At 36.8% G+C, this 19,169-nt stretch overlaps 1 long non-coding RNA gene across 1 annotated transcript; it reads left to right on the top strand.

Annotated features, from left to right (window-relative positions):
- The first annotated feature begins 9,634 nt into the window (after positions 1 to 9,634).
- On the top strand, positions 9,635 to 13,301 carry LOC147577516 (uncharacterized). The gene is made up of 3 exons (XR_015255843.1): positions 9,635 to 9,713; positions 13,025 to 13,106; positions 13,188 to 13,301. It is a non-coding gene; the product is annotated as an uncharacterized LOC147577516 (long non-coding RNA).
- The last annotated feature ends 5,868 nt before the right edge of the window (positions 13,302 to 19,169 follow it).

Genomic DNA, 19,169 nt, shown 5'->3' with positions numbered 1-19,169 from the left:
TAATTTTTCTCTTTGTATGGGATGAGGCTCACTCCCACCCTTTTCTTGTTTCCAGAGCTACTTCAATGAACAAATCAAAGCATACTTGGGGGAAGGTGCAAACACCATACCACTGCAAGCAAGGAGAAGCTTTGCAGAGGATGGACCAGTGGGATAGGGCAGCTAAAATGCAACAACAGAGTGCACACACACACACACACACACACACACACACACACTTCAAAACACTTCCTGAAGTGCCAGGCCCTGGACAGTGAATGACTCCTTTTCAATATAGTAGTAGTCACAGGTACAGGACATATAACAAGCTATTAAAACACATAAAAGAGAGAAACCTAGCCAAACTGATGAAATGGAAGAATTCTCCACAAAAGAAATTTCAGGAAGAAATGACAGCCAGAGAATTGCTCAAAACAGATATAAACAATATATCTGAACAAGAATTTAGAAAAACAGTCATAAGACTAATAGCTAGACTTGAAAAAAGCATAGAAGACAGCAGAGAATCTATTGCTGCAGAGATCAAAGACCTAAGAAATAGTCACGATGAATTAAGAAATGCTAAAAATGAGATGCAAAATAAACTAGATACAGTGACAGCGAGGATGGAAGAAGCACAGGAGAGGATAGGTAAAATAGAAGATAAAATTATGGAAAATGATGAAGCTGAAAAAAAAAAAAAGGAAAGGAGATTACTAGATCCCAAAAGGAGAATTAGAGAGCTAAGTGATTCCATGAAATAAAATAATATCCATAAAATAGGAGTTCCAGAAGAAGAAGAGCAAGAGAAAGGGGCAGAAGGTTTTATTTGAACAAATTATAGACGAGAACTTCCCTAATCTTGGCAAGGAAACAGGCATCCAAGTCCAAGAGACACAGAAAACTTCCTTCAAAATCAACAGAAACACATCAATGCCATGACATATCATAGTGAAACTGGCGAAAAACAAAGATAAAGAGAGAATTCTGAAAGCAACTAGGGACAAATGGGCCTTAACCTGCAAGGGTAGACACACGAGGGTAGTAGCAGACCTGTCCACTGAAACTTGGCAGGCCATAAGGGAGTGGCAGGATATATTCAATGTGCTAAGTAGGAAAAATACGGAGCCAAGATCCCTTTATTCCACAAGGCTGTCATTTAGAATAGAAGGAGAGATAAAGGCTTTCCTGGATTAAAAAAAAAAAAAACAAAAAAAAAAAAACAAAAAAAAAAAACTAAAGGAGTCCATTACTACAAAACCAGCCCTGCAGAAGATACTAAGGGGGACTCTGTAACTGAAAAGCAGCAGAAACTACAAAGGACCAGAGACATCACCACAAGCATGAAACATACAGATAACACAATGGCACTAATTCCATATCTTTAAATAATCACTCGGAATGTAAATGGACTAAATGCCACAATCAAAAGACATAGGGTATCAGAATGGATAAAAAAAAAAAAAAAACCAACAAGATCCATCTATATGCTGCCAACAATTGACTCATTTTAGACCCAAGGACACCTGCAGATTGAAAGTGGGGGGTAGGGAACCATCTGTCATGCTAATGGACATCAAAAGAAAGCCAGAGTAGCCATACTTATATAAGACAAACTAGATATTAAAACAAATACTGTAACAAGAGATGAGAAGGGCATTATATCATAATTAAGGGGTCGATCCATCAAGAAGAGCTAACAATTGTAAATGCTTATGCCCCCAATATTAAAGAACCAAATATACACAAATCAATTAATCGCAAAGATAAACAAATGTATAGATAATAATACTGTAATTGTAGGGGACTTTAAAAGCCCACTTACAACAATGGATGGATTGTTTAGGCAGAAAATGAATAAGGAAACAATAGCTCTGAATGAAACATTGGACCCGATGGACTTAACAGATATATTCAGAACTTTTCATCCTAAAGCAGAATACACATTCTTCTCATGTGCAAATGGGACATTTTCCACAATGTATCACATACTAGGTCATAAAATAGCCCTCAACAACTATAAAAAGATTGAGATCATACTATGCATATTTTCGGGTCACAACACTGTGAAACTTGAAATCGGCCACAAGAAAAAATCTAGAAAGCCCCCAAATACATGGAGGTTAAAGAACATCCTACTAAAGAAGGAATGCGTCAACCAAGAAATTAAAGAAGAAATTTTTAAAGATACATGGAAGCAAAGGAAAATGAAAAAAAAAGACAGTTCAAACACTTTGGGAAGCAGCAAAGGCAGTCCTAAGAGGAAAATACATTGCAATTCAGGCCTATCTCAATAAGCAAGAGAGGTCACAAATACACAACCTAACCTTACACCAAAAGGAGCTAGAAAAGGCAGCAGCAAAGAAAGCCCAAAGCCAGCAGAAGAAGAGAAACAATAAAGATTAGAGGAGAAATAAATAACACAGAATCCCCCCAAAAAACCCAAAAAACAAACAAACAAAAAACCCAACAAACAAACAAAAAAAAGCCCCCAAAAACAGAACAGATCAAGGAATGCAAGAGCTGGTTTTTTTGAAAGAATAAACAAAATTGATAAAGCCCTAGCCAGACTTCTCAAAAAAAAAAAAAAAGAGGACCCAAATAGATAAAATCATGAATGAAAGAGGAAAGATGACAAGCAACATCACAGAAATATAAACAATTATTAGTGACCACTATAAAAAATTATATGCCAAAAAACTGGACAGCCTGGAAGAAATGGACAAATTCCTAGATACTCACACACTACCAAAACTCAAATGGGAAGAAATATAAAATATGAACAGACTCATAACCAGTGAAGAAATTGAATCAGTTATCAAAAGTCTCCCAACAAACAAGAGATCTGGGCCAGAAGGATTCCCAGAGGAATTCTACCAAACATTTAAAGCAGAGTTAATACCTATTCTTCTCAAACTGTTCCAAAAAATAGAAACGGAAGAATAGCTTCCAGACTCATCCTATGAAGTCAGCATTACCTTGATTCCAAAACCAGACAAAGACCCACTAAAAAGGAGAATCGCAGGCCAATATCCCTGATGAACCTGGATGCAAAAATTCTCAACAAGATACTAGCAAATCAAATTCAATAATACACTAAAATAATTATTCACCATGATCAAGTGGGATTCATTCCTGGGCTGCAGAACTGGTTCAATATTCGTAAATCAATCAGTGTGATACATCACATTAATAGAAGAAAGAATAAGAACCATATGAACCTATAAAAAGATGCAGAAAAAGTATTTGACAAAAAACAGCATCCTTTCTTAATACAAACACTCATGAAAGTCAGGGTAGAAGGAACATACCTTAACATCATAAAAGCCATATATGAAAGACCCACAGCTAATATCATCCTTAATGGGGAAAAACAGAACTTTCCCCCTGAGATCAGGAACATGGCAGCGTTGTTCACTCTCACTACTGTTGTTTAACATAGTGTTGGAAGTCCTAGCCTCAGCAATCAGACCACAAACCAAAATAAAAGGCAATCAAACTGGCAAAGAAAAAGTCAAACTTTCACTTTTCACAGATGACATAATACTCTACATGGAAAACCCTGAAGACTCCACCAAAAAACTGCCGAGGCTGATAAAGGAATTCCAAAAAGTAGCAGGATATAAAATCAATGTATATAAATTGGCCACATTTCCATGCACTAATAGTGAAGCAACAGAAAGATATACTAGGGAATCGATCCCATTTATAATTGCATAAAAAACAATAAGGTACCTAGGAATAAACCTACCAAAAAGGTAAAAGATCTGTATTCTAAAAACTATAGAAATCTTATGAAAGAAATTGAAGAAGACACAAATAAATGGGAAAACATTCCATGCTCATGGATTGGAAGAGCAAATATTGTTAGAATGTTAATACTACCCATCTACACATTCAATACATCCCAATCAAAATAGTACCAGCATTCTTCTCAGAGCTAGAAAACAATCCTGAAACTTGTATGGAACCACAGAAGACCCTGAATAGCAAAAAAGTAATGTTGAAAAAAAAATCAAAGCTGGAGGCATACAGACTTCAGTCTGTATTACAAAGCTGTAATCATACAGACAGTATGGTATTGGCACAAAAATAGACACACAGAACAATGGAATAGAACAGAGAACCCAGAAATGGATCTACAATTATATGTCCAACTAATCTTTGACAAAGAGGGAAAGAGTATTCAATGGAAAAAAGACAGTCTCTTTAGCAAATGGTGCTGGGAAAAATGAACAGCAACATGTAGAAGAATGAAACTGGACCATTTTCTTACACCATACACAAAAATAATTTCAAAATGGATGAAAGACCTAAATGTGAGACATAGAACCATCAAAACCCACAGGAGAAAACAGGCAGCAACCTTTGTGACCTCAGTCATGGCAACTTCTCACTTGACATGTCTCTGAAGGCAAGGGAAATAAAAGCAAAAATGGACTATTGGGACCTCATTAAAACAAAACAAAACAAAACAAAACTGCATATCAAAGGAAACAATCAACAAAACTAAAAGGCAATTTGACGGAATGGGAAAAGATATTTGCAAATGATATATCTGATAAAGGGTGAGTATCAAAATCTATAAAGAACTTGGGGCGCCTGGGTGGCGCAGTCGGTTAAGCGTCCGACTTCAGCCAGGTCACGACCTCGCGGTCCGGGAGTTCGAGCCCCGCGTCGGGCTCTGGGCTGATGGCTCAGAGCCTGGAGCCTGTTTCCGATTCTGTGTCTCCCTCTCTCTCTGCCCCTCCCCCATTCATGCTCTGTCTCTCTCTGTCCCAAAAATAAATAAACGTTGAAAAAAAAAATTTTTTTAAAAATCTATAAAGAACTCAACACCTAAAAAAACCCAAATAACCCAGTGAAGAAATGGGAAGAAGTGAATGGACACTTTTCCAAAGAAGACATCCAGATGGCAAACAACACATGAAAAGATGTTCAACATCACTCATCTATAGGGAAATATAAATCAAAACCACAATGAGATAAAACCTCACACTGGTCAGAGTTGCTAAAATTAACAACCCAAGAAAAAATGGATATTGGCAAGGATGTGGAGAAATGGGAACCCTCTGGCACCACTGGAGGGAATGCAAACTGGTGCAGCCACTCTGGAAAATGGTATGGAGGTTCCTCAAAAAATTAAAAACAAAATTACCCAATGACCCAGAAATTATACTACTAGGAATTTATCCAAAGGATACAAAAATGCTGATCTGACAGGGCACTGGTGATGAAAAAGAATGAAATCTTGCCATTTGCAACAATGTAGATGGAACTGGAGGGTATCATGTTAAGCAAAATTAATCAGATAAAGACAGATATCACATGATTTCACTCATCTGTGGAACTTAAGAAACTTAACAGATGATTGTAGGGGAAGGATAGGAAAAATAAGATAAAAACAGAGAGGGAGGCAAACCATAAGAGGCTCTTAAGTACAGAGAACTAATCAGTAAGTTGATTAGTTGATGGGGGTGGGGAAAATGGGTGATGGCCATTAAGATGCCCATTAAGGAGGACACTTGTTTGGATGAGCACTGGGTGTTATATGTAAGTGATGAATCACTGGAATCTACTCCTGAAGCCAAGACTACACTGTATGTTAACTAACTCAAGAATAAAAAAGAAAATTGTTTCAAAAAAAGAAGAAATCAATATTATTTAATAAGGGAAAGGCAGTAGCTAAAAAGTTAACATAGAAAGCAAACCCAAGATAATTGTAGTATAAATATGAGAAAGATTTTAATATCATCAACATCATATGAACATAAGTAACAGTATGAAAGTATTAGGTTTAATAAAGATATACTTTATCAGGGTTAGCTCAACCAAATATTAAGAAATTAAGATGTTAAAATGTTAAACGGAACTCCAAGAATGCCAAATATCTGAATTATTAAAATACCTAAATATATACTACAAAGTATATATATATATATATATATATATATATATATATATATATAGTATATATAAAGAACATCTCAACTGTGAAGACCTTTTACTTTTAAATATAATAAAAGCAACAAGGACAATAAAAGGAAAATATTTGATTACATAATATAGTTCTTCCTCATTATATGGTAATGGAATTAACTTAAATGAGAACCTGTATAACATTCTACATGTAACTTCTGTTCTATCTTTGTCTGTTCTATCTTTATGATTTTTGACACCTCAGCTTCTCAGTAGTTTCACTTATTCAAAGATTCTAATACAACCTTCACTCCCTTAAGAGACCAAAATAGTTACAACAGGATCTATGTTTCTGTAAAACATACCATAAAATAATTGCATGTTACTTGACTCTTCACTGAAAACCATTCTTACTAAAACTAATGACTCCTTATGTTGATACTGAAATCTCTGTTTTTCTAACCTCATTTTAGACTAGAAAAATATTAAATTACACTTAAATATCCCATATTGAACATCTAGCAATGGCCACAAGGAAGCATAACACTAATTTTGTATTATTATTCTAAAACACATTTCATAATTATACTTTAATACTATAATATTAATAACATAGACAGTGCTTTATATTATTTATTTAATCATCTCAACATCCTTGTAAAAATAGTACTGATTTATTTTATAAACAAGGAAACAAAGCTCAATATGAAAATATTTTGTCAGATGAGCATAGATCCATTTTCTCCATATTTGTTTTTCTTTAAAATTTTTTGTTGTTCATATTACTTGAGATTATTTTCCTTTTTATTTTTTTAGGTATGTATGTATGTATGTATGTATGTATGTATGTATGTATGTATGTATTGAGGGGGAGAGAGAGAGAGTGTACAGGAGGAGGGCAGAGAGATTGGGAGAGAGAGAATCCCAGTAGGCTCCATGGCGTCAATGTGTACCCCATGCGGGGCTCAAACTCACAAACCGTGAGATCATGACCCAAGCCAAAATCAAGAGTAAGATGCTCAACCCACTCAACCACTCAGGTGCCCCTTGATATTTCTTGAAAATGCTTTCCACTTCAATAATACAAATTTAAGTCAAATGGAAATTATTGTATAGGTTTTCTTTTTACTCATAACTACTTTAGAATTAATCTATTTTTAAGTTTCAAGTAATTGTATTATAAATTGTTATTTTGTTCCTTCACTAAGTAAAGAGAGCTTTAAAGCCAAAACTGAGTATAAACCAGAGCTTGTTACTTTTGATAGGCAAGGTAAGAATTCTGTGACTAAGTAGAATCATGTAAGGATGTACTGAAAAATAGGTTGTGTAAAGTTAAATGATATGACCCCTCCATTACTCTATAATTGTTCATGATTTATATTGTCTTCTCCAGACATTACCAACTTGGTGAGAAAAATCATGGCATAGTTTTTGACTAACTTCTCTTTCCTCTTAACTCCCTATAGCTTAACTTGCTTCACTACATTTTAGGAAGGACAAAGTCCAAGAAGGGCCTGTTTAAAGAAAAAACATTGAGGAAACTCAGTCATAGTATTTATAATCTTACAGATTTATTTTCTTTGATTGTTCAAAATAAATAGAACTGGGAAAATTATTGAAAAGTATTTTATGGGATGAAGTTTGGCATAATTATAAAGACAAATGAATGAATGAATGAATGAATGAGAGAGAGGAAGGGAAGAAGAAAGAAAGAAAACACAGAGAAAGAGATAAAAGAAAAATCATTTGAGTTAGAAATGAATTAGGAGTAATTTTTAAAAAGAAAAACTTTTTTTAAATTTTCATTTATTTGTTTTTGAGAGAGAGAGAGAGAGAGAGAGAGAGAGAGAGAGAAAGAGCAAGAACAAGTGCAAGTGGGGGAAGGACAGAGAGAGAGGGACAGAGAGATTCTTAAGCAAGCTCCACTCCCAGTGCAGAACCAGATGTGGGACTTGACACTGGGCTAGATTTCATGACCATGAGATCACAACCCGAGCTGAAATGAACAGTCAGACACTTGACCAACCGAGCCAGCTGTCCCAAAAAGCAGTGTTTTTTTTCTAAGTGTCTTCAAATATTTGAAGAATATTTTTCCTAGATGACAGAATAGACCAATTATGCACAGATCCATAAGTATAGTTTCCAGATTAGTGTTTAAAAATTAAGGGGCTACATTCTGTTGACATGAAGGAATAGTTAAGGTTGTGTAAAGATAGAACAAGATAGCTTTCTAGGCTTGTTTTCTCATCTTTAAAGTAAGTTTGGATGGGCTGATTTCTAATATCCCTTTCAGTTTTACTATTGCACAGTGTTATCTTCTAGATACCCCCCCCACCCTGCCCTATGACTTTATAGGAGCTATTCCTCTGAAATAGATATTCCTCTGAAATAGATATTCCTCTGAAATAGATAAATAGATGCATGACCCACCTGCATACATCTGCTAACCACTTTACATCTGTATGAGATTCTATCCCTCTTTACATTAATCCTTGATTAATATTCTTAAAGACAAATTGAACTCAAAACAATCCTAACACCGTCCCTGATGCCCATTTCTCTCTTATTGCAATGTATCATTTTTTATCATTTAGTATGTTTGTTTAGGCATTCACTTATTTCCTATAGATGATAAGTACTGCTTATAAACTGCAATTTGGGGGGAATGATCTTATATACTGAAATAATTTGGGGTTTTAAAATGAAAATTCCTGGATCTGATTCTAGAACTACAGGAAGACATGCAATTATTATTCTGTATAACATGCTGAACTTTATTCTTACAGCTGCTCTATAACAATAGAGCCACTGCTATAAGGTCTTTTATTTACCTTTGTCTTTTCCAACTCTTCTCCACTCCTGGCTTAATCATTATCAATATCCAGTGTCAGCCATACCTAATTGCTGATCTAATTCTGAATAAATTTTCAGAATATCAGGATACCCTCAGACTTCATCATTCTGGACAGGCTGATATTAATCTTGTTATAAATCTTGTTCTCTAGGAGCTATTTTCTGATTGCTTTCTACTGTCAATTTATGCTTTAATTTGGATCCTGTTTCAAAACAGACCAATTGGAAACACATTTTGCTTGAGTAGTGCTATTATCTAGAATATCCTATTACATATACTTTATCCATCAAGGTGAACCATATTGGATCTTGAAGATAGCCCTTACGTGTCACTTCCCTTTAATTTTTCTAATAAGACTCCTTTTCTCCCAACAATTGGCCAGCTCCATACCTAAGACTCTTCTTTAGTGGCCTAGTCCTAATCAAAGGTATGCAATTCTACTTCTTGCTATACTCACTAACATTCTATGAGCGGAAAGCCTGGCTTCTTGGAGATGAGTGAGGGAAGTCCTATCCTCACTGAAAAGGGGCATTTAAGGCAACATTACCAAGCCTCAAAACAGTTTGTTCCCTTTTCTTTTCACCTCTCTCCCCCATATGCCTAGACAGGATGAAACAGATGCTCATTAATTCTTAAATTTCCTTTAAACTATATAATATACACTCTCAGACTAGCGAGAGTAAAACACATGGTAGTTATATAATTTGTAATGTGCCCAAGAATTAATCAATAGATCAACAGCACTATTTGCAAGGTAGGCAGTCAGGCCTGAAGATTTTTTTTTACCAAAAGCCTGAAAAGGAAACACTTCTCAAGTTGCCATTGGTTATCATGATCTGAGCAAACAAATGGTATTGTTGCACAATGTCAATAGCCCACATTCTATGCCTTGTTTTGCTTTTAACAAACTGTGAAAAGACCAACAGCTGTTACTGAGCTAAGAAGAACTAAAGGATTTACAGTAGGTGGTACCACCTGTGCTTTTCTTATTCCACCCTTAAAAATCTGCTACTTTATTTTGGAGCTGGGTGGAGAATATGGCAGTGACTCAATATCAGGGGGAGTGAGTAGTCAACTGTGGCTCAGTTCTGATAAGAAGGAGTAACATGATCTTTATAAGTCATAACAATGTATGTTGATGAACATCTTTTCTTGATTTTGCTTTATCCATTTCAAGAATCTAAGAAAAGACCACAAATAAAAAGCAAATCTGAATCTGGCTGACTTAACTGAATGAAAGATTTACAACCCAGATAAAATGCAAGATTCTGTATACATGCAATTAATGATCTTAACTATAGGATGCTTCATTTTAGCTTCTTTACCTTAAAGACTAGAAAAACACACTTGCCAAGTTACTGCCTACTTGATCCTGTAGCTGTAGAATTTTAAATTTAAACAGGCACTTGGTGAAACATGTCTTCTATTTCCAAGTGCAGTGTTTAAGGGATTATGGAAAATAGAGAATTAACTCATTTGGGGACAAAAATAATTTTGAAATTTGGTATCTTGAGTTACCTAGCACTTATATATGAAGTTTTCCTTAACTACTAAAATTTAAAATGTTATATACAGAATAATTCAAGTCCTATAATATAAAGTAAATCTTTTGACAAAAGCAAATATATTGATTGCCTCAGGTAAATCAGAGGATCCCTACTTAACCATGAGGTGATATTTATGCACCTTGCTATTCTAAAGTAATCAATGTTCAGATCCATCTAGAATTTATTTGTTCAATGAAGAAAGCCACAAGGTGATAATGTCTTCTCATTGTTTTTGGTACTTTTTACGTTCCCCACAGTATATATGGAAATTTGCTTAATACTAAGCCTGAGAGAGGCCTGAGCTCCAAGGGGAAAAAAATCCTTTGGTGATTTTAATTTATTGATGAAATGGTAAATGGCAAAACAGGCAGGGAACTTTGAGACAAAGGCTACAAAGCAATGAAGTAAGGTCTTCTGCATCCTATGATACCAGAATCCATTAAGTATTTTTTATTAATTTCTTCAGATTGTTCTCAAACCTTGTTCCAGTTCTGTTTGTTTCCTGAAGAACATTTTCCTGAATAAATTGTCTGCCAATATGGTATATTCCAACCCCACCTATTTTTAACAACCTTTCTTGATTTCTGAAGCAAAGCAGAAAAAAAACAAAAATGCTCTAGGGTATATATATACGCGCACACACACACACACACACATACATACACTCTAGGACAAAATACTCTAGGACAAAATACTCAAAATACGTGCACACACAAACACACACACACACACATACTCTAGGAGAAAATACTCCAGGACTAAATAAACACACACACACACACACACACACACACACACACACATATACACAAACATACATCTATACTGTAAGAATATATATATATATTCCATATATATTCCATATATATATCCCATATATATATATATCCCATATATATATATATATATGGTTTGAAAGTATTTCCCCTTGGATGAATTATTCAAAATTTAGCCAAGGACTGATGCTGGTATTTTGTCATTGTTTTAGAAAAACATATGGACCTACCGGAACATATTAAATATGTTTCATTCATAACATTAACAATAGGTTTCATCTGTAATCATGAATGGAGTATCAACTCAGAGAACGGCCCAAATTTACTCAGTCTGGGTTCTTTTTGTTTTTGTTATTCATCTCATACTTCTCAGTTAGTTTTTGCTTGGCTCCTTTTCCTATAAATAATAAATAATATCATATCCAAATAGTTCTTATTATGCTTAGCATATTCTTTATTGATACTCATGATTTTGTGCTCTTTCTAATCCCGTGAGACACATTTTTCCCCACAGAACGTGTTGGCAACAGTGCTATCACACACACTGAAATCTTATACTATGATCAGCACATTAGATGTTGGTATTACAGCAATGAATTTGTCTAGATAGCTGTAAAATCTCTTTTTCTTATCAGTATTTGTCATGTCCAGGGCATAGTCACTGATGTTGGTGGCACAGTGCAAGATTCAGAGTGTGAAGTTTGGGGATTTTGTGACAAATGACTCACTGTCACACTGACAGCTGAGACCCATTACTAGGAATAAGGAACATCTCCCTGAAGTCTGCATAGTCAAGGTTGTTCTCGATAAGCCACCACTTACCAAGAATTACCCAATGTAAAGAACAGATCTTTCAAGTGTGTTTTTCCCCAAAAGGAATGTCAGGCTTTCTTTTACTCCTCCACAATTACTTTTGCTGACTTGAAGAACATACAGCAAGCAGACTGATATATGGAGCAGTTGCCATCTGATAGCTCACCTCTGCAAAAGAGAAGGGAGCTGATACCAAGATGCAGACTCATGAAAGATACTCCAGTGAAAAATCAATGTGAAATAAAATAAAAGTGGATAAATGAAGTGTCTAACTAAGTACTTAACAGGAAGCACTTACTAGATGGAATAAGTTCCAAAGGAAAAATATTTTGAAAAGATAAGTCACAAAACTTGTGCTACAAAAAAGCATAGAAGATAACAACGGCAAAGAACTTAGGAGTCTCTATAATCTATTTTAGAACTGATGAGGCCACAAATGAGAAATGTTCTTCCCAGAATTACAAAATTTTGGTGAATATCTTGGGTTACATCTCAGTCCTCTTGGATTCTTATCAAAGTTTTTCTTTTTGGCAGACCAGGCTACATCAAATTTTAATAGATGACTGAAAATCAAATCATATCTCAGACAGTGAAATTACAGCAAACTGCCTAGCCTGTCTTGAATGGGAAAAGGATAAGGCCATTAATTATGAAGTGAAACTGCTTAGCAACCTAAGAATTGTATTTATGATGCTGTATGTACAGTTGACAATAGGTATCTTTAAGAGCAGATTTCATCTAGGAACAAGAAGGTAGACGGGTTACTAAACCTACTTACCACAGAATGTATCTCTTTGATGAACTTTTTTGCCTTATTTGCTTTTTAGCAGTTCATTAAATTAGATAAATTTGTATTAAGTATATATTGTGCTCAAGGTACCCTTGAGCATATGAAAGTATGCAAACGTGGTCACAATTGACATCAGCTGCTCCTCACATTAAGACGTCAAATCTATTTTCTCCTCCTTGAATCTGGGTTGCCCTTCTGACTTGCTATCATAGATTAAGAAGTGCTCTGTCCAGATTCTCCCGCAAGGAAAGGCTTAGCTGTGAGCTATAGTCTCGAGAGAGCTTACAGTCATTTTGCCTCAGTTAGAGCTACTATCACTTATAGTAATTCTTTTTCCTAATTTCAGTGCCTAAGCCAGAGAGGAGAATAAGAGTCCAGTCTCTGTGGCCCAATTCAGGACACTCTGACAGACAAGCCTTACTCTAAAGGTTAGCTGAGACTGTTGAACCTTCATGCAGATCAACTTCTTCCTTGGCCCAATCCTAATTCCTCTATTTTTTCTTTTACAGATGTTAATTCATACTAAATAACTTATAACCCAAACACCATCATGGTATCTGCTTCTGGAGAACACGACCCATGATATTTGTGTTGGTGAATAAAATTTGGCATGAAGAACACTGCACCGGCTCTGAGATTAGACTTCAAAAAACCTTGCAGATTTTCTCTCTGGGAACCCTAACAAGGTACCATATAAACATGTCCTGAATAGCCTGCCGTAAAATTAGAGGCCATGTCAATAGCAGAAATGAATCATCCCAGCTGAGACCTTCCAAAGCAATGAGAACCCAATCAACTCAGCAGCTGACTATACACATGAATAAACACTTCCTAGACTAGAACAGCCTAGCTGAGCCCAGTCCAAATTGCTAACTAGCAGAATCAGGATCTAAATAAATAATTGTTATTTTACACCATTAAATCCTTGGGATGAGTTTTTGCATAGCCAAAGCTATCTGATCATAAAAGCATACTTAACATTTCTGAAAATACAAACAAGTTTTTCAGCTGGATTCACACAACTCTGTGCTTGTCTCTGGGGATGCCTGGAAACTAGCACTGTCTCTTGTCTAAGATAAAGGCATTGGGCTAACTAATGATTTATCATGTGCTGTTTCATATCTGAAACTCTCTTGTGGCACGCAGGCCTAGTTGGTTTACTGATGGCTTACACATGGAGTAACCAGTTTGCCTGACTTAACTATGTAAACAGAGGGTCATAAAAGACCCCACTGCAAACTTTCAAGTTGCTCTCCCCAAATCAATATTTACTGTACAATTTTTGGTAATTCAATCTAGAAACAAAGCACATCATTGTGTTAATAGCAAGGATTTAAAAGAGATGCTTCTGAAAGCTCTGTGGCTCCTAATTCTTACCTGAACTCTCTGTCTTCTGCTTTATAGTATGTTTCTCCCTTATTAAAACCCTTACATTAATATGCATTATGGTGTCTTATGAATGTTTTCAATTATCTAATGTGTTGCACTCTTTGCAGGTGTGTGTGTGTGTGTGTGTGTATGTTTGGGTACTCTTCAAGAATTCAGAACAAGATTTATGAAATTTCTTAGAAGGTATAGATCTAAGGAAACCATATTTGCACAAGATCAAGATCAAAGTTAAATGTGTTTTTGCTTTTTGATAAGAGTCTTTGTAAGCATATATGTGTGTTTATTTGGTCACATTTTGTTTGAAATTCTGGTTCTGGAGCAGTGATAAAAAAGTTCAATTATAAAAAGAGAAAACATGAAAGCTTCAAACACAAAAAGTAAACATATTATTCACAAATATAAGGAAAAGAAAACAGAAAATGATTTAACATCATAACAAAATGACAAATCAAAAGAAAAATAAAACATTTAATAGAGTCAACTTTACATATGAAGACCAAAGAACATGATTAAATGATATTAGGGCTCTGGAATGGAACACAGTTCCCCAAGTAATATCCTTTAATACTGGATATATTGTTTGAATATTATAAAATAATTCCCTGAATTTTGTGACTTAAAGATTCCTGCTAAAATTCAAATACCAAAATCTGGAAAAAAATTATTAATAAATGATATATGCCCCAAGACTATGAACAAAGCAGTTATTATTTTATGAATTTCCTAGAGAAAAAAAAATTCCTGATAAAGCTGATCATAGCACAAAAGAGCTATGATTAAAAAAGAATATTTGAGGGGTATAGTGTGATAAAAGGACTAGAGAGTATGCCACAGTGAAGAGTCCTGAGAACATGCGAGTAATGACTGAGGAGAGAAACACCAGAGAGAATGGTTACCTCAACAAAGGCAGTAGTTATTTAATGTGGATCATGATTTCTGCATAAATGTACAAGAGATCTGTGTTTTCATACTTTTTAGGAATATACTACTACGTGAAGTACTGAGCTATACAGTGAAATACTCAGTAGTTTAATATATTCAACATTCTCCAAGTGCAAAATACTACTATTGAGTAACTTAATTCCACTAATATTGTGGGTAATAGATTAATGAAACCTTTTATCTTTCTTCATGAGAATTTGACCTTAGGTTAATTTTCCTAACTCTATTCCCCTGGCAACTTGATAAAGTGGTATATCCTCTATGTTTCTAAGCAACAAAGATTATGATTAAAAATAACCTCTGTTGGCAAATTTCATCTGGACTCAGAGATCTAAAAACACTTGATAAGAAGTCATAACTTCAGACTTCCCTGAGTATGACGATTCTAGGCATGTCTCTTGAGAGGACTCTAGAAACTATGTCTATGAGACTTTAACAAAAGATATTGGCTCCTGTGGAACATGAAGCTTTTACCTCCCATCAGATTCTGCACCCATCTTGTGTACATCTCCTCTTCTTGCAAGTAAGCAGTACAGGCCACTGAAACATGCAGAGGAGGAATGATTGATGTTTCCCCGCTAGGAAACTGTATTTTTCATCTAAGATCCTTCTTAGTGGCTTGGTATCAAATGTGGTGTGTGAGAGTCTTACAACCTGTATATTACTTGATTCTGCAAAATTCCCTTAATGGGTGTTGCACTCCACAGGTGTACCAAAAAAATACGGTATGCTAATAAAATGTGAGCAGCTCTTCACTATTTTGAACTTGATCATCTGCAAAGACCCTATTTCCAAATAAGGTTACATTCACAGAACTGTGGTACTGGGGATTAGAATTTCAACATCTTTTGGGGAAACACAATTCAACCCATAACAGAAAAATAGCCTTGCAGGGCTAAAATCATAAAGGTCTACTAAATAAGTTGCTTAGTTAATTAAGTGGAGCATCTCTGAATTTCATTAGGTATTAAGTTAGAAGTAGTATAGAAACAGAAGATGCTTCCTTCCACCACCACCACCACAGTGTTCTTCTGTCAAGAGCCAAGTGATTTCCTCACATGAAGAAATTAAAATGAATTTAAAAAGAAATACTTCCATCCCTTTCTTACCCTTCAAAAGCTATTCCAATACAATTTCAAGACCTTAAATTCAATAAACATGAAAGATACTGAATCAGGAAACTGCAAAAAGCAGAATATTTCAGAAAAAAATCTGCAATAATTTGTGAGAAGTGTACATACAAGTACAAAATAGTGATCACTGTCACATATTCCATGAGTCAAGTCTTTGTTAGAATATATTTCTGATTTAGGCATTTGTTAAAACAGATACAGAGAAATGAGATGCAGTCCACTGCATGAAATCAATAAATACTTCAGAGGTGTAAAATAGAATGAGGAGGGTGCAGGGAAGATGGCGGCGTAGGAGTACGCTGGGCTCACCGCGCGTCCTGCTGATCACTTAGATTCCACCTACACCTGCCTAAATAACCCAGAAAACCACCAGAGGATTAGCAGAACGGAGTAGCCGGAGCCAAGCGCAGACGAGAGGCCCACGGAAGAGGGTAGGAAGGGCGGCGAGGCGGTGCGCGCTCCACGGACTGGCGGGAGGGAGCCGGGGCGGAGGGGCGGGCGGCTCGCCGGCCAAGCAGAGCCCCCGAGTCTGGCTTGCAAAAAGCGGAGGGGCCTGACGGACTGTGTTCCCACAGCAAGCGCGACTTAGCGTCTGGGAGGTCATAAGTTAACAGCTCTGCTCAGAAAGCGGGAAGGCTGGAGGACAAAGGGAAGGAGAGCTGCTGAGCCCCGGACGACAGAGCTCAGTTTGGTGGGGAACAAAGGCGCTCGCCAGCGCCATCTTCCCTGCCCATCCCCCAGCCAAAATCCCAAAGAGCACCAGTTCCTGCCAGGGAACTTGCTCCCTCCGCGCAAACACCCAACTCTGCGCTTCTGCGGAGCCAAACCTCCGGCAGCGGATCTGACTCCCTCCTGCTGCCACAGGGCCCCTCCTGAAGTGGATCACCTAAGGAGAAGCAAGCTAAGCCTGCCCCTCCTGCCCCTGTGCACCTTGCCTACCCACCCCAGCTAAGACGCCAGATCCCCAGCATCACAAGCCAGGCAATGTGCAAGTAGGCCAGACAGACCACCCCACCCCACAGTGAATCCCGCCCCTAGGAGAGGGGAAGAGAAGGCACGCACCAGTCTGACTGTGGCCCCAGCGGTGGGCTGGGGGCAGACATCAGGTCTGACTGCGGCTCCACCCACCAACTCCAGTTATACACCACAGCACAGGGGAAGTGCCCTGCAGGTCCTCACCACGCCAGGGACTATCCAAAATGACCAAGCGGAAGAATTCCCCTCAGAAGAATCTCCAGGAAATAACAACAGCTAATGAGCTGATCAAAAAGGATTTAAATGATATAACAGAAAGTGAATTTAGAATAATAGTCATAAAATTAATCGCTGGGCTTGAAAACAGTATAGCTGACAGCAGAGAATCTCTTGCTACAGAGATCAAGGGACTAAGGAACAGTCACGAGGAGCTGAAAAACGCTTTAAACGAAATGCATAACAAAATGGAAACCACCACGGCTCGGATTGAAGAGGCAGAGGAGAGAATAGGTGAACTAGAAGATAAAGTTATGGAAAAAGAGGAAGCTGAGAAAAAGAGGGATAAAAAAATCCAGGAATATGAGGGGAAAATTAGAGAACTAAGTGATACACTAAAAAGAAATAATATACGCATCATTGGTATCCCAGAGGAGGAAGAGAGAGGGAAAGGTGCTGAAGGGGTACTTGAAGAAATCATAGCTGAGAACTTCCCTGAACTGGGGAAGGAAAAAGGCATTGAAATCCAAGAGGCACAGAGAACTCCCTTCAGACTTAACTTGAATCGATCTTCTGCACGACATATCATAGTGAAACTGGCAAAATACAAGGATAAAGAGAAAATTCTGAAAGCAGCAAGGGGTAAACGTGCCCTCACATATAAAGGGAGACCTATAAGACTCGTGACTGATCTCTCTTTTGAAACTTGGCAGGCCAGAAAGAATTGGCACGAGATTTTCAGTGTGCTAGACAGAAAAAATATGCAGCCGAGAATCCTTTATCCAGCAAGTCTGTCATTTAGAATAGAAGGAGAGATAAAGGTCTTCCCAAACAAACAAAAACTGAAGGAATTTGTCACCACTAAACCAGCCCTCCAAGAGATCCTAAGGGGGACCCTGTGAGACAAAGTACCAGAGACATCACTACAAGCATAAAACATACAGACATCACAATGACTCTAAACCCATATCTTTCTATAATAACACTGAATGTAAATGGATTAAATGCGCCAACCAAAAGACATAGGGTATCAGAATGGATAAAAAAACAAGACCCATCTATTTGCTGTCTACAAGAGACTCATTTTAGACCTGAGGACACCTTTAGATTGAGAGTGAGGGGATGGAGATCTATTTATCATGCTACTGGAAGCCAAAAGAAAGCTGGAGTAGCCATCCTTATATCAGACAAACTAGACTTTAAATTAAAGGCTGTAACAAGAGATGAAGAAGGACATTATATAATAGTGACAGGGTCTATCCATCAGGAAGAGCTAACAATTATAAATGTCTATGCGCCGAACCCGGAGCGCCCAAATATATAAAACAATTACTCATAAACACAAGCAACCTTATTGATAAGAATGTGGTAATTGCAGGGGACTTTAACACCCCACTTACAGAAATGGATAGATCATCTAGACACACAGTCAATAAAGAAACAAGGGCCCTGAATGAGACATTGGATCAGATGGACTTGACAGATATATTTAGAACTCTGCATCCCAAAGCAACAGAATATACTTTCTTCTCGAGTGCACATGGAACATTCTCCAAGATAGATCATATACTGGGTCACAAAACAGCCCTTCATAAGTTTACAAGAATTGAAATCATACCATGCATACTTTCAGACCACAATGCTATGAAGCTTGAAATCAACCACAGAAAAAAGTCTGGAAAACCTCCAAAAGCATGGAGGTTAAAGAACACCCTACTAACGAATGAGTGGGTCAACCAGGCAATTAGAGAAGAAATTAAAAAATATATGGAAACAAACGAAAATGAAAATACAACAATCCAAACGCTTTGGGACGCAGCGAAGGCAGTCCTGAGA

This window comes from Puma concolor, chromosome C2 (genome assembly GCF_028749965.1).
Source record: "Puma concolor isolate L17-30 chromosome C2, mPumCon1.1.hap2, whole genome shotgun sequence".
NCBI classification, from domain to species: Eukaryota; Metazoa; Chordata; class Mammalia; order Carnivora; family Felidae; genus Puma; species Puma concolor.
This window is presented reverse-complemented; position numbering and strand designations above follow the sequence as displayed.